Raw genomic sequence first — 10993 nt, 5'->3', positions numbered from 1 at the left:
AAACGCTGTCTGACTTACTAGAACTCAACTTGGCGCAATACTCCTGTTGGGGAGTTTTTTCTATCAAGGGAAGTTTAGAGTCAGTGTCCGAAAGGGGGCAGTCCTTAATCGAAGTCTCTGAACACAGTCCGTGAAATTTTTTAATATGACTGGAGTGTAACCACCCCTTGCGTCCTTCCAGCTTTACTGCGGTCCTCGTTGTCATCAACACCAGCTTGGGCTGCTTCCATCTGGTTCCAGCGGACTTGATCTGTCAAAATTTCTGACATAAAGTAGTTCTCCCGGAACGACTTCATGCGGTTTCACTTGGGTGTTGTCCGGGAAGGCAGCCGCAACCTGTGAACGACAAGATTGTAGCGCATCTCCTCTCGGGCTTGTGTGACCCCTAATTTTACAATCCTTGGAGACTTAAATCTCCACTTCAACGATCAAAGCAACAAACTTGCAACTGACCTAAAAGCCGATCTGGCTTCCCTCAATCTTCACCTCCTTAACAAAGAACCCACCCATATGAAAGGTCGACTACTTGACCCAATCTTTTCCAACCTCTCCACCCTTACTGTACAAACGCCTCTTCCCCTCCCCTGGTCAGACCACTTCCTGGTTCCTTTTAAACTGCAACTTCCAGGCAAATTGCCTGACACTCCCCTCCCCCGAGCCCCTACTCGGCCCTGGAAAAAACTGGACACAACCTTGTGGGATCAAGCACTGACGGCTACGACCCCCTTAGTAGACCCTAACCCCTCGTCAGCTGAAATCCAACTTCATAACTGGATACAAGACTCCCTTGACTTAGTCTTACCTCTTAAAACTCTCCCATCCAGTAGGAAATCGTCCAAACTACCATGGTTCACAGAGGAACTTTGCGAATTAAGAAGAAAGGGAAAAAAGCTCGAACGCCGTTGGAGAAAAAACTGGAATACAAACGATAAAAGCGACTATAGAACCCATATTAGACTGTACAAAAACGCATTAAAAACTGCACAGGCCAACTTCTTTGAGGAGAAAATAGCCTCAGCCGCTAACTCCGCGAGAGAGACTTATAGAATTGTGAAACTCCTCACCAAAATACAAGACCCTCCATCCCCCCCGGACGTGGACGGTGCAAATTGCAATAAAATGGCAGAGTTCTTCTCGGCAAAAATTACCAAAATCCTAACCTCCCTTCCAACCCTGTTGACAATTCAAGCGCTACCAGGCCCCTCCCCTCTCCAAGACACCCCGAGACTAACCTCTTTCTCCCAAATCTCCATCGAAACGTTTCTCAACGTTTTACAGAAAGTCAAAAGTGGCTCCCCATCAGACCCAGCCCCAATTAGTAAATTGAAGCTAGTTGCTTCCACTATTGCTCCCCTATTTACTAAACTGATCAATGCTTCCTTTGAAAACGGTATAGTCCCGGAGAACTGGAAAAAAGCCACGGTCAAGGCCCTCATAAAGAAACCACACTTGGATCCCTCAGACCCCTCCAATTTCAGACCAATCTCGTTACTTCCAGCTATGAGTAAAATAGCCGAACGAGTAGTAAATCGGCAACTTTCGGATTTTTTAGAGACCAACCATCTTCTTCGCATGTCCCAGACAGGCTTTAGACCAGGACAGGGGACTGACACCGCTTTGTTAGCCGTTGTTGAGGAAGCCAGAGGCATACTGGACGCAGGAGGATCAGTGGCAGTGATCCTCCTCGACCTGAGTGCTGCCTTCGACACGGTGGACCATGCAACCCTTGTCCAGCGCCTTGGGCCTAATGGGAGTGGCCGACTCCGCCCTGGCCTGGATATCATCCTTTCTCAAAAACAGGTCCTTCCAAGTAGCGGACGGGTACTCCGTCTCCTCGGCTCAGCCTCTCGGGTGTGGTGTGCCTCAGGGATCTTCCCTGAGCCCCACACTCTTTAACGCCTACATGGCTCCCCTTGAGGATGTTGTAAAACCGTATGGCATTAAATCAATAATGTATGCTGATGACACCCAGCTGATCGTCTCCCTTAACCAGGCGGACAATGCCCTGTCCAACCTGAGCAGCTGTCTAGAGGGGGTGCATCAATGGATGTGCGAATCAAGGCTAAAATTAAACGGGGAAAAGTCGGAAATTCTCCTTTTAGGGACCTCCAACAAAATTCCCACTTCCCTTCCTTGGCCTCCGTGCATGGGAACACCACCCATCCCCAAGTCGGAAGTCAAGAGCTTAGGGATTTGGCTTGATCAGGATCTAAGCTTCAAAACTCAGGCGAGAAAAACGGCGGGAACTTGCTTCGGCCTGATAAAGATGGCTCGGAAGATCTTACATTTACTGCCACTCCAGTCCAGGAAACTCTTGCTGCAGGGACTCGTGAACTCCAGACTGGACTACGGAAACGTCCTGTATCTGGGAGCCCCTGCATCGGTGACCCATAGACTTCAATGCGCTCAGAACGCAGCGGCGAGTATCCTCACAGAAACTTCAACGAGGAACTCAGCTAAACCAGCTCTCAGAAGTCTGCACTGGCTGCCAGTGAAGGAGAGGGTCAATTTTAAGACCCTGTGCATCACCCACAGAATTCTGCACAATGAGGGCCCACCCATACTCAGGACACTGGTGACTCATCAACAGTCGAGTCGCCATCTGAGGTCCAACTCTCTTTCCCTCGCCAATGTCCCCAGAATCAGGAAGGCCAGATCAGCCTGTTCTCCTATAATGCTCCTAGACTGTGGAACGCCCTCCCCCTTTCCCTGAGGCAAGAACACAACTACCTCAGGTTTAGGAAACGCCTAAAAACTCTACTGTTCCCCTGAGTTCACCTCCTGACCCGTCCTTCCCTCAGTTCCGTAGTCTTTTTCTGCGCCGGGATGCCCCAGGGTAGCTGCGCGCTTAAGAAAACATAAAATCAAATCAAATCAAATCAAAGGAAGCTAGGTAATCTGTCAACATAGTACTATCGACATCAGTGATCTTTTTAGGCATAGGCATACCCCACATATTGGGAGGCCGCCCGAAAACTACCTCATAAGGAGATAGTCCGGTTCTGGAATGGGCTACCATGCGCATATAGAAGAGGGCAACTGGCAGTGCTACGATCCAATCTACACCTTTTTCTGCACAGACTTTAGCTAATCGTGTTTTCAGGGTCTGGTTGTGTCTTTTGACCAAACCAGCTGCTTCGGGATGTCGTACACAGTGAAATTTCCACTGGTAACCTAACAGGAGCGATACCTGTTTCATAAGTTCAGACGAGAATGGCTGTCCATTATCTGAGTACACGACACGGGGCAAGCCGTATCGTGGGAAAAATTCACGAACCAGCTGCTTGGCAGTGATCGCGGCAGTGTAATCTGGGACTGGATATGCTTCTGTCCATCTGGAAAGGGCACATACAACTACAAGGACATATTTGAATCCTCTACATCGGTCCATCTGGATATAATCCATCTGAAGGACTTCAAAAGGATGGTCAGGAGGATGGAAACCACCTTGTTCTACGGGAACACCTTTGCCTGGATTGAACTGACAACAGATCATGCAGGTACGCACTTTCTGTTTTGCTGCTGCTCGTAAATGCTTGTTGAACCATAAATTCTGAATGCTGTCTAACATGGCTTTTTCTCCTAAGTGTGCTGGACTATGTGCTGTGTTAATGATTACTTGAACCATAGAGTCGGGGAGGAACCACGTGGCTCTTCCCTTCGTCATCCAACCCTGATCTGTTTGGATCCCTCCTTGTTCAGTCCATTTCTTGATTTCGCCTGGAGTGGCATGTGTCTGTATGTCGAGTACATCTAGTGTGGGATCCTTCACTGTCATACAATGTGTCTGTGTTGGTACTTTGGTCTTTGTCGGATCTGTCGGTATGTCTGTCTGAATCTGAGCTGTGAGTTTAGCTGTCCGATCTGCCAGGTCGTTACCCTGGGAAATAGTATCAGTGACTTTCGTATGTGCCTTGCACTTCATGATAGCAATGGATGTAGGTAAGTGTATTGCTTCTAACAGAGCTTGAATAAGGGGACCATGCTGTATCTTGGCTCCATGAGAAGTTAAAAAACCTCTTTCCTGCCAGAGGATACCGAAGTCGTGAACAACTCCGAATGCATACTGTGAATCTGTATATATGTTTACTTTCAGGTTCTTGGCTCGGATGCAGGCTTGGGTCAGAGCGATGAGTTCTGCTGCTTGGGCAGACAGTGTGTCAATACGATGTGTTTCTAAGACAACAGTTTCAGTGGTCACTGCATAGGCGGCCACTAACTCTCCTGTGCTTGTTCTCATACATGAACCATCCACATAAAGTGTCAGGTCTGGATCGGGCAATGCAATGTCTGCTAAGTCTTGTCTAGGCTTCGTTACAGTATTGATGACCTCTACGCAGTCATGTGGTGTCGGGTCAATTGTACTCGAGGGTAACAATGTGGCAGGATTTAATGTATTGCAACGTCTGATCTCTATGTGTGGCTGAAACAATGTCAATTCGTATCCAGTCAGTCTTGCTATGGTCAAGTGTTGAGTCTGGGTTCGGTTCAGAAGAACTTCCACGGAGTGTGGAACTTGTACTGTCAGGGGATGTCCTAACACTATTGAATCACTTTGTCTGATTGCTAGAGCTGTTGCTGCAACTGATTTGAGGCACGCAGGCAGAGCCTGGGCCACTGGATCCAATGTACTAGAAAAATAAGCACAAGGCTTGTGTTTTCCTGCTTGATCTTGTGTGAGCACAGATAATGCTGTGCCATCGCGTTCAGTAACAAAAAGTGTAAAAGGCTTGCTATAACATGGTGTCCCTAAAACAGGTGCTTGACATAAGGCTTTCTTTAACTCGTCAAAAGCTTGTGTGTGTTCCTGAGTCCAAGGGAGGACAGTCGAAGTCGCTGCCTCCTGTGTTGTAAACTGTATGAGTGGTTTGGCTAGATATGCATACTGAGGGATCCATTGTCTGCAGTACGAGGGGAGGCCAATAAAGGCCCGTACCTCCTTTTGTGTCTTTGGCTTTGGCAGAAGTGCAATTAACTGAATGCGTTCTGGTGTCAGTTGTCTCCCCCATTTGGACAGCAAGTGCCCAAGGTAAACCACTTGCTGGGCACAGAATTGTAGCTTCGAAGGGGACACTTTATGCCCCTTTTCGGCCAAGAAACATAAGACAGTCAGTGACGCGTGCTCGCAGTCACGTTCGGTCCGTGCAGTGATTAACAGGTCATCAACATATTGGAGCAGAGCAGTGTCAGCAGGCATGTGAATACTGTCTAGTTGTCTTTTCAGGGCTTGACTGTAAATACTGGGACTTTCCGTGAACCCTTGAGGTGCGCGTGCAAATTTGAAGCTTCGGCCATATAAAGAGAATCCAAACAAATATTGGCTTTCCGGATGAATGGGGACACTAAAGAAAGCGTTCTTGAGGTCAATTACAGTAAAGAACGCAGCTTCAGAATCATTGGCAGTCAATAAGGAGGATATGTCTGGCACTACTGGGTACTGGGGAATGATGCATTTATTCAGTTCTCAAAGATCGATCACCAATCTGTAGACTGGTGGTACATTTGGGTCAGCTCGTTTAAGAATCGGAATGATTGGAGAATTACATACATTGGAGTCAGTTTCTATAACTACTCCTTGGGCAATCAGTTCATCAATAATTTTCAGTAAGGCTGCCACAGCCTCGGGGGCAATTTGTATTGTCGAATTCGGGGTAGTACAACTCCTTGCTTGAGAGTGACACGATAAGGTGTAATGTGCATACAACCTACATCAGTTGGACCCTCTGCCCATAAATGTGCTGGTACATTTTGCAATCTTGGATCAAAATCTCGTAACACATAATGACCTTTGAAGTCACGTAAGAATAATCTCACTCCTTCCGGAGAACAACATATTACAGCTCCTAAAGCTTTCAATGTTTTAATACCAAGCAGATTTTCAGGACATGCTTTCGTAAGTAACAAGTCTGTAGTACGGGACAATGGACCAACTTCCAGAGAAACTGGCTTTGACACTTCATTAACAATAGGCTTTCCTGAAAAACCCAGGGAAACATTCTGTGAGCCTGAGAGGGGTGCCCCTGGAACCTCGTCATGACTGATGGTAGTTCTGCTCGCCCCTGTGTCAATCAAAAATTTTCTGTCTTTCCCTAATACCTGACTATGTACATAGGGACCCTCTTGATCTACAGGAACCTCAATAGGAGGCAAGCCAACCTCCCTCTCTAGGCTGTTTCATGAGTACTGCTGGTAATCGGGGTAATCTGACTGTGCATACTGGTACATTTGTTGCGTGACATGTTGCGTGGCAGCAATAGGCTGGGGTTGAGGTTGGGGTACAGCTACTGTCTGTTGTGCTTGCTGTGGTGGTTGCGTATTCTGTGGAATATGTTGTGGAACATGTTCCTGTCTAGGAGGACGCAGTCTTTCTTTCGTCCTGCCGGTAGCAATATTGTGTTTCAAAACCAAACATTCATTTATATAGTGACCTGGCTGTTTACAGTAGTTTCAATTCCCTTTAACGGGAGCTGCAGAATGACCTGGAGGTGCTGTACCCTTTCTCTGACCGTCTGCTGGAACAGACTGAGCTACTAGTACTTTCATTTTCGTATCTTTCATACGTCTCTGTTCATGATCATGTTCCTCTCTAATTCGGTTCTGGTGGTACTGTAACATTTGTAACATTTGGGAAGGAGTATTTGCTTGCCATGTGCTCTCGACTTTCAGGACTCTATTCTTAACTTGGGGTAAGGAATTCTCGACTAATTTGGTCACAAAAAGATGTGGATATGATTCACTACTTGTTTTCAGGCCGCTATTAATAATAAAACATTTCTCAAATCTGAAATAAAAATCACCAGTGTCTTCCTCTTGTTTCTGTTTACAGGCTGAGATTGCATCCCAGTCTTCCTTTTTAACTGCCAATAACCTCGGCAAAACCTGTACTAATAATCCTGGTAATGCTTTAGTTTTGGTCCCAAGACCAGTACCTGGAATACGTGTATTTTCTTCGTCTTCTAATTCAGTCCAGATAATCTTTTTATCTCCCACCTCCCATTCTTTTTCTTTAAGTTTCTCGTAAATACCGGCTGGCAACAGTACTTTTAACATTTTCAGAATATCGGGATATGTGTAATCTCCCATGAGTAACATGTCTTTTAATTCACGGTGAAACCCTGCTGGATCTTTATCATGACAAGGCACTATTTTCTTCATTTCCAATAGTTCCATTTTACTTAAGGGTGTGTATACGAATACGCGTTGAAGTGCACCCCCTGGAGTCTGGACGGGATGAACTTCTCGTAAGGGATTCTGTCTGTCTATGTAAAAGGGTCTCCTTACTGGAGGTGGAACAGGAACAAAATGTGGAGTCAGAAATGTTCTGTATTCATGACGTTGTTCAAGAATCACATTAATTAAATCGGTACCTAGGCCTCTCCATCTTTTCAGGAGTAATTCTTCCAGTATATTATATAGGGGACCTGAATCGGAATGCTGGCTCTCATATAGCATAATGAGATGCTGGATCATGTACATACCAGCTAAACGCTGTTCAGTTGGAGAAAGACTCAAAAATGTTTGCGCTACTGAATCATCTTTATATACACTGTTATTATCGGCCCACTGTACAGCGGACCGTGCTAGTTCCTGTTCACACATGGTGCTAAGTTCACTGTAACCAATTCGTTGTTTCAGTACTTTATCAGTGGATTGGAATAAATGCTCAAGAGAACATTGTTCTGGTATGGGAGAAAGAAAACGTTTCTTGTTTTCTGGGCGTATGGGTCTGTCAAAAGGTCTTGCTCTACCTACGTACGCTATCATCTCTTGGCGATCTTCTGGCTCTTCTAACTCGTCCTCTTCCCCGGTTTCATTCTCTTTCTCGGTTTCCTTAGCGTGAAACAATACTATTTCTTTACGTATTTTTCTGTACATGGAATCTATGCAATTTTGTTTATCATGTTTACCATCAGCTATGTTGTTACTCCAATTAATCAAAACATCCATTTCTTCTTTGCTTGTACCTGTCCGATCTCGTTCCCTTATCAAACAATTTATCAGAAACTGTAAGATCATTTTCTGTGTCTCAACCTTATGGTGTGCCATCTGTGGTAGAAGAACCAAATAATTTACGACTCGTCGTAAACGAGATGAGAATAACAGCATGTCGTCTTCGCCTGGTACTAGATCATATCTACAATCTGTAATGAACTCTTTAAGTTTGTCGTACGTCCCTGCTCTAGGTGTGCGTTGTAAAGCTAACTCTCTAAACGTCATTCGTTTTGTTTGAGGCGGGGTGTGAAGATGACCTCCTGCTGCGCCTCCTGAAGCAGAAGCGAGTGCGTGAACTGACTGGGCAGTAGCTGCTAGTGTCATAGCGGGTAGAGGTGGCATATGTAATGGAGGTGGACTCTGGGTTACAGCTGTCGCGAAAGGATTAAGAGGACCAGTAATAGGAGGGACAGTAACAGTAGCGGCAGCAGTAGCAGTAGGGGAAGTGACAACAGGCGCGGGAAGCGTGACTTGGTGACGTGGAGGGGTCGTGGCTTGAACAGGCTGAGTAGACTGAGCAGACTGCTGTATATTGCTAATGGGTGGTACGGTACATTAGTATATGCTGGAGCAACATCATCTAAATAGGAAGAAAGGAAAATGTCTGCTGCGGTTTGTTTATGACGGAGTTTAGTCGGGACCAATGGTGGTGGCAAGTTACGTGATACTTCCGGGGTCGCCTTGGGCAGGCCCTCGGCAAGAACTGGATACAGTCCTGTAATAAGGGCATTTCTTTGTCTGTCTTGTTGTTCTATTCTGACTCGTTCTCCTTCTTCTAGTAACTCTTTTTCTCTAGCTTTTTCGGATTCTTGTCTACTTCTCTCTGCTTTTCTGATTTCTTTTTCCGTTCTTCTATGGGCTTCTTTACGCCATAATTCTATGGCATTTTTCTGGGATTGTCTGGCTTTCTTTTTCCATAATGCTTCTTCTACTCTCATGATGCAATCAGCATCCCATGTCCCTGAGACAGGCCATCTATACTTCTCTTCCAGACCCTTGGTGTAGTCCACCCACAAATCTAGATACAGTATGGCATCTAAGCCATGCTTATTATACATAAAATGTCCAGGAGTGTCCCTAGGCGGGACGGGAACTGCTTCTTCGAGTATCCCTTTCCTAGTTCCTATCTGACGTAATTTCGAGAACAGTGGCATATTGAGACTGATTTGAACGTGAACACAATAAACACAGTAATGAATAGCAAACAATCATTCATACCACAACATGAAACACATTAAAACATTTTCGAACAGTTACTACCTGCTACATGAAAACACAATACTGGAAAATTCTCGAGATTCTAGAATACTGGATTTACTAGATGCACTGAATTACTAGATGCACTGCTAGAACAGTACAGACCGGTCCCATAAAGAGACTTGTTTTACCGTATTTACCGAAGTAAACACGTCCGGACCAGGTCTGTGTACCCAGACCTGTCTTGACCGGGCACAAATTAATGAACCCGTCTAGATGCGTTCCCAATAACGGTACTCACCGGTAAGCAGAAACTGAAGGCCTCGGAAACTGGACTGGACTGGACTGCGTCAGGTGACGATTACTCCTACGCATGCGCTTCGGAACAGGTGGGCCTCTGGATACCTCGGACCTTGCTCTCTCGACTCGGGGCTCTGGTCGGGATCCTCCGCATTCCTCACCGCCTCGTCTGGATGCCGGGTCGCAGTCACCGTCTCCTCCGTAGGCCTGAGGGAGATTAGCAGGAAAACCCGCAGAAGTGCACTGGTTCCGTCGCAGCTGCAGAAGGGGTCAAGGCCTGCGGTACATCGCCGGCGAGTGGGGAAGGGGGGGTCCCTATTCGGGCGCCAAATTATGTGGTAAATAAAATTACCGTATCATTTTTCCATACAATTATAAGTCAAAAGGATAGCTCAATTAATGAGAGGCAGAGTCTGTGGAATCTGAGTCATACGGGCTTTAATGAAATAATACCTCGAGGTATGGACATCGAGTTCCATCACCACTAAGGCTCAGGAAGGGATATTCAACTTTTTATTAACATCACACATTATATATAGTAAAACAGTATACTTGAATCGAATACAGTAGGCGTAACAGGTGGAAAGAGAGAGATAAGAACACATGTGCGTAACAGGAGGCGTGTAAGAAGGCGTACACATGGGCGTGCACTTGGCATGTCAGAGAAACGTCACATGAAACGTCACAAGTGGGTGGATGCTTAGTGAAAGTTTGCAGAGTCGGCAGAAACTTTGGACCTGGATGCGCGCGCAACTGAGCATGACGTGTAACTAGGGAGAGCTGGGGGCTTTGACTTTTGCACGAGTAGAGGAGACTGATGTCTGGGGTGTCAGAACGACCTGCACCTATAGCATATCTGGTATCTCATGTTTGGAGGATGTAGTGTCTGAAGTAAAAGTTCTCTCGGGCAGAGGCCGTTCATCACTAGTGCGTGCATATGAATCTTCATGTAGAGTGCGGGGGCCATGGGCCTACCATGGAAACGGGAGCAGTAAATTACTTGCATGGAGACAGGAAGGCAGGGCCCTTGGCTCTGCAGCCGGGAATATGTTTACCTATTTCACTAGACTGGAATGTGTTTTCGCGGAGGCTGAACAGATAACTGTAGGCAAAATAACGTTTTGGCAGGCAAGCAGGCCGAGCCGGGCACCGCTCGTCTGTGCAGGATGTAAGGTAGAGGTCAGGGATGCATACCTAAACTGCAGCTTTCAGAGGCAGAAAAGAACTCGGAGTCTCGTTAAGGGCCTGGCTCGACTGGGCCAGGAAACATTTAGAAAACGTGTGCTTTGTTCAAAAGTGTACCATGTAAACACGTTGGCACCATAGGCCTAGAAGCCTAATGAACGGGATTTTCAGGCATGACTGGATTGCTGACATATTAAGGTTGGACGCAAATGCATATGCGACTGTCTAGCATGCACGGAAAAGGAATTACATGGCATACATGGACCACGTGTATTTGAATGGGGTGCGAGTGGGGGACACTTGAGCTACCTGAAAATTT

Source organism: Lissotriton vulgaris, chromosome 3_1, assembly GCF_964263255.1.
Source record: "Lissotriton vulgaris chromosome 3_1, aLisVul1.2, whole genome shotgun sequence".
NCBI lineage: Eukaryota > Metazoa > Chordata > Amphibia > Caudata > Salamandridae > Lissotriton > Lissotriton vulgaris.
The sequence above is the reverse complement of the archived record's forward strand: the minus strand, read 5'-3'. Positions refer to the sequence as shown.